The sequence below is a fragment of the Hippocampus guttulatus genome, chromosome 4 (assembly GCF_054856545.1).
Source record: "Hippocampus guttulatus isolate MCC_2025c chromosome 4, RoL_Hgut_1.0, whole genome shotgun sequence".
In the NCBI taxonomy this organism is placed as follows: Eukaryota; Metazoa; Chordata; class Actinopteri; order Syngnathiformes; family Syngnathidae; genus Hippocampus; species Hippocampus guttulatus.
The window spans coordinates 20,516,310-20,522,484 of record NC_141264.1 but is presented as its reverse complement, the minus strand read 5'-3'; positions in this window follow the sequence as shown (position 1 = coordinate 20,522,484).

Genomic DNA, 6,175 nt, shown 5'->3' with positions numbered 1-6,175 from the left:
TTAATACAGGTAAGTATTGATGTGGCTTGACATCCTCTTCCCAAGACGATGCATGTGTAATCTACGATCAATTTGACGAAAGAATTTAACACACGTCATCAAGAGTTCTACCAACAGTTAACATTAGCATTACTACATCTTGTGACAAAGATTTTATTCATAAAGTTACCATGCCACAACCAGTAAATTATAGAATAACCAATACTGTTTCATAATATTTTTCATAACGATTAGACTACAAATCTAATGACCAACTAGCCTCGTAATCGTGCCTCTCGTCGTATCTTGCTCTCGTGTTCTGTGCATACTTTTCAGGTGAGTTTAGTGATACGCCCTTTGGACGATTCATTCGAAAAATCAGACTGGCATTCCCATTTCTTAAATGTCGTAATTAGTAGACCTTTGTGAGTTTTTTTTCGCCGCCATCTCAAACTTTCATCCGCGCAATTCCTCAGTTTGCGGACTAAAATATCCCAGTCAGCAAAATTGGTCTGGCCCAGCTCTGGGGCAGAGACGGCTCGTACACTCGGCCCACATACCTCAATGAATGACGGTCATGCAGTGGCCCACGGCTGTTTTTAGCCCAAAAAAAACGACCATGTACATAGTAAGGCGTTTTTCGACAAAAAAACCCGACCATGTATAGTAAGGTGTTTTGAGCCGAAAAAAACGACCATGAATAGTAAGGCGTTTTAACAAAAAAAAAAAAACGACCATGTATGGTCAGGTGTTTTTTGACGAAAAAAACGACCATGTATAGTAAGGCGTTTTTAGCCGAAAAATCCCCCGACCATGTATTAGTAAGGCGTTTTGAGCCGAAAAAAAAGGAGCACGTATGTTAAGGCGCTTTGAGCCGAAAAAAATGACCATGTATAGTAAGCCGTTTTTAGCCGAAAAAAAACGACCATGTATAGTAAGGGGTTTCTAGCCGAAAAAAACCCCATGTATAGTAAGGCTTTTTTGGACGAAATTTTTTGCAGAAAAAAACGACCATGTATAGTAAGGCGTTTTTAGCCGAAAAAAACGACCATGTATATATAGGAAGGCGTTTTTAGCCGGAACCCCCCCCCCCCCCCTACCATGTATAGTAAGGCGTTTTTGGACAAAATTTTTAGCTGAAAAAAAAACGACTATGTATAGTAAGCCGTTTTTGGACGAAATTTTTAGCCGAAAAAAACTAGCATGTATAGTAAGGCGTTTTTGGACGAAATTTTTAGCTGAAAAAATACGACCATGTATAGTAAGGTGTTTCAAGCCCAAAAAAAAAAACATGTATAGTAAGGCATTTTTGACCGAAATTTTTAGCCGAAAAAAACGGCCATGTATAGTAAGGCATTTTTGACCGAAATTTTTAGCCGAAAAAAACAACCATGTATAGTAAGGCGTTTCTAGCTGAAAAAAAAGACCATGTATAGTAAGGCGTTTTTGGACGAAATTTTTAGCTGAAAAAAAACGACCATGTATAGTAAGGTGTTTCAGGCCAAAAAAAAAAGACCATGTATAGTAAGGCATTTTTGACCGAAATCTTTAGCCGAAAAAAACGACCATGTATAGTAAGGCGTTTCTAGCCGAAAAAAAACGACCATGTATAGTAAGGCATTTTTGACCGAAATTTTTAGCCGAAAAAAACAACCATGTATAGTAAGGCGTTTTTGGACGAAATTTTAGGCAAAAAAATCGACCATGTATAGTAAGGCGTTTTTGGACGAAATTTTTAGCCGAAAAAAACGACCATGTATAGTAAGGCATTTTTGACCGAAATTTTTAGCCGGAAAAAAAAAACCATGTATAGTAAGGCGTTTCTAGCTGAAAAAAAAGACCATGTATAGTGAGGCGTTTTTGGACGAAATTTTTAGCTGAAAAAAGACGACCATGTATTATAGTAAGGCGTTTCAAGCCAAAAAAAAAAGACCATGTATATATACTAAGGCATTTTTGACCGAAATTTTTAGACAAAAAAAAACGACCATGTATAGTAAGGCATTTCTAGCCGAAAAAAACGACCATGTACAGTAAGGCGTTTCTAGCCGGAAAAAACGACCATGTATAGTAAGGCGTTTTTGGACGAAATTTTTAGCCGAAAAAAAACGACCATGGAAAGTAAGGCATTTTTGACCGAAATTTTTAGACGAAAATAACGACCATGTATAGTAAGGCGTTTCTAGCCGAAAAAAACGACCATGTATAGTAAGGCATTTTTGACCGAAATTTTTAGCCGAAAAAAACAACCATGTATAGTAAGGCGTTTTTGGACGAAATTTTTAGCTGAAAAAAAACGACCATGTATTATAGTAAGGCGTTTCAAGCCAAAAAAAAAAGACCATGTATATATAGTAAGGCATTTTTGACCTGAAATTTTTAGACAAAAAAAACGACCATGTATAGTAAGGCATTTCTAGCCGAAAAAAACGACCATGTACAGTAAGGCGTTTCTAGCCGGAAAAAACGACCATGTATAGTAAGGCGTTTTTGGACGAAATTTTTAGCCGAAAAAAAACGACCATGGAAAGTAAGGCATTTTTGACCGAAATTTTTAGACGAAAATAACGACCATGTATAGTAAGGCATTTTTGACCGAAATTTTTAGCCGAAAAAAACAACCATGTATATATAGTAAGGCGTTTCTAGCCGGAAAAAAAACGACCATGTATAGTAAGGTGTTTTTAGCCGAAAAAAACGACCTTGTATAGTAAGCCGTTTTTGGACGAAATTTTTAGCGGAAAAAAACTACCATGTATAGTAAGGCGTTTTTAGCCGAAAAAAACGACCATGTATCGTAAGGCGTTTTTAGCCGAAAAAAACGACCATGTATAGTAAGGCATTTTTAGCCGAAAAAAACGACCTTGTATAGTATGCCGTTTTTGGACGAAATTTTTAGCCAAAAAAAACAACCATGTATAGGAAGGCGTTTCTCGCTGAAAAAAACGACCATGTATAGTAAGGCGTTTCAAGCCGAAAAAAAACGACCATGGAAAGTAAGGCATTTTTGACCGAAATTTTTAGACGAAAAAAACGACCATGTATAGTAAGGCGTTTCTAGCCGAAAAAAACGACCATGTATAGAAAGGCGTTTTTGGACGAAATTTTAGGCGAAAAAAATCGACCATGTATAGTAAGGCGTTTTTGGACGAAATTTTTAGCCGAAAAAAACGACCATGAATAGTAAGGCGTTTTTGGACGAAATTTTTAGACGAAAAAAACGACCATGTATAGGAAGGCGTTTCTAGCCGTAAAAAACGACCATGTACAGTAAGGCGTTTTTGGACGAAATTTTAGCCGAAAAAATCGACCATGTATAGTAAGGCGTTACTAGCCAAAAAAAAACGACCATGTGTTGTAAGGCGTTTTTGGACGAAATTTTTAAACGAAATTTAAACACCAAAAACGCCTTACTATACATGGTCGTTTTTTCGGCTAAAAACGGCTTACTATACATGGTCGTTTTTTTCGGCTAATAACGCCTGACTGTACATGGTCGTTGTTTTCGGCTGAAAATTTCGTCCAAAAACGCCTTACTACATGGTCATTATTTTTTCGGCTAAAAACGCCTTAGTATACATGGTCGTTTTTTTTCGGCTAAAAACACGTTACTATACATGGTCGTTTTTTTGGGCTAAAAATTTCGTCCAAAAACGCCTTTCTATACATGGTCGTTTGTTTCGGCTAATAACGCCTTACTGTACATGTTCCTTTTTTTCGGCTAAAAACGCCTTACTAGATACATGGTCTTTTTTTTTTTTTCCGGCTAAAAACGCCTTACTATAATGGTCGTTTTTTTTTCGGTCAAAAACGCCTTAATATACATGGTCGTTTTTTTCAGCTAAAAATTTTGTCCAAAAACGCCTTACTACACATGGTCGTTTTTTTCGGTCAAAAACGCCTTACTATACATGGTCGTTTTTTTTCCGGCTAAAAACGCCTTACTATACATGGTCGTTTTTTTCGGCTAAAAATTTCGTCCAAAAACGCCTTACTATACATGGTGATTTTTTTCAGCTAAAAATGCCTTACTATACATGTCGTTTTTTTCGGCTAAAAACGCCTCACTATACATGGTCGGTTTTTTTCGGTCAAAAACGCCTTAATATACATGGTCGTTTTTTTGGGCTAAAAACGCCTTACTATTCATGGTCGTTTTTTTCGTCCAAAAACGCCTTACTATACATGGTCGTTTTTTTTTCCGGTCAAACACGCCTTACTATACATGGTCGTTTTTTTCGGCTAAAAATTTTGTCCAAAAACGCCTTACTACACATGGTCGTTTTTTTCGGTCAAAAATGCCTTACTATACATGGTCGGTTTTTTTTCGGCTAAAAACGCCTTACTATACATGGTCGTTTTTTTCGGCTAAAAATTTTGTCCAAAAACGCCTTACTATACATGGTCATTTTTTTCGGCTAAAAATGCCTTACTATACATGTCGTTTTTTTCGGCTAAAAACGCCTGACTATACATGGTCGTTTTTTTTTCGGTCAAAAACGCCTTAATATACATGGTCGTTTTTTTCGGCTAAAAAAAAGCCTTACTATACATGGTCGTTTTTTTTCGGTCAAAAACGCCTTACTATACATGGTCGTGTTTTTTTTTTGGCTAGAAACGCCTTACTATACATGGTTGTTTTTTTCGGCTAAAACTTTCGTCCAAAAACGCCTTACTATATGGTCGTTTTTTTCGGCTAAAAACGCCTTACTATTATGGGTGTTTTTTCGGCTAAAAACGCCTTACTATACATGGTCGTTTTTTTCGGCTAAAAATTTCATCCAAAAACGCCTTACTATACATGGTCATTTTTTTCGGCTAAAAATGCCTTACTATACATGTCGTTTTTTTCGGCTAAAAACGCCTGACTATACATGGTCGTTTTTTTCAGCTAAAAACGCCTTACTATACATGGTCGTATTTTTCGGCCAAAAAAGCATTACTAAACATGGTCGTTTTTTTCGGCTAAAAACTTCTTACTATACATGGTCGTTTTTTCCGGTCAAAAACGCCTTACATGGCCGTTTTTTTCGGCTAAAAACGCCTTACTGTACATGGTCGTTTTTTTCGGCTCAAAACGCCTTACTAAACGTGGTGGTTTTTTTTATGCTAAATTCGCCTTACTATACATGGTCGTTTTTTTCGGCTAAAAACGCTTGATTATACATGGTTGTTTTTTTGGGCTAAAAATTTCGTCCAAAAACGCCTTACTATACATGGTCGGGGTTTTTTCGGTCAAAAACGCCTTACTATATACATGGTCGTTTTTTTCGGCTAAAAATTTCGTCCAAAAACGCCTTTCTATACATGTTCGTTTTTTTCGGCTAAAAACGCCTTACTAGATACATGGTCGTTTTTTTCGGTCGATTTTGTTTGATTTCTTTGTGATTTTTGCCGTCCTCTGGCCCACTTTATACCTGTGGACGAAGGATTATGGGCTCTAATCTCTCGTTGTATCCGAGGACCGGCAACCCAAGACCAAGGCCAAGGACTTGACTCCGAGGCCAAGGCCAAGGACCGCCCTTCGGTCCTCGAGCCGGTCCTCGAAAACACATCACTGATGGCTAATGGGAGATGTACTTTGCTGTAAGTTTTGGAATCTTATCGTGCTTCCCCACCTTCTTTGTCAAATGGCCGACACTCATGGCCGACAACGAGATGACACTCATCTCGTTCTATCACCATTGCCTGAAAATGATTCGACAGACAGCAAGGCATGTTCCACCTTGCAAGCTGTGATTTAACAACTCAAGGTAACAAGGGTCCCACTCTGATCGACAACACTTGGCATAACATCCTTAGTTACACCATCAAAATAAAAGCATGCCCGTATAAGAAGTCCCCAGAGTTTTTTAGGCTTATTAGTTGTCACATTCAAACTATTTTATGTTTCTTTATTGAGTGCAGCTGTTAAATGAGCCATCATGTGGTGAAACTGCATTATTGTACTGCGTGCTTTTATTTTGAAGGACTTACTTTGGGTCAGATGTAACACGTAGCCCAAATGCTCAATATTGCATCCCTGTGCCGTAATGAATGAGTTCGCCGCCTGTGTGATAAAGGCAGGTTTGATTTTCCCATTAGCCCCCCCCCCCACCCCCCCATTCCATGCTGCTACATCCCACCTGCTGCAGAATCTTTCATTCGACCAACGCCACACTTCGGAGTCAATATTGACAACACACAAAGATGCACG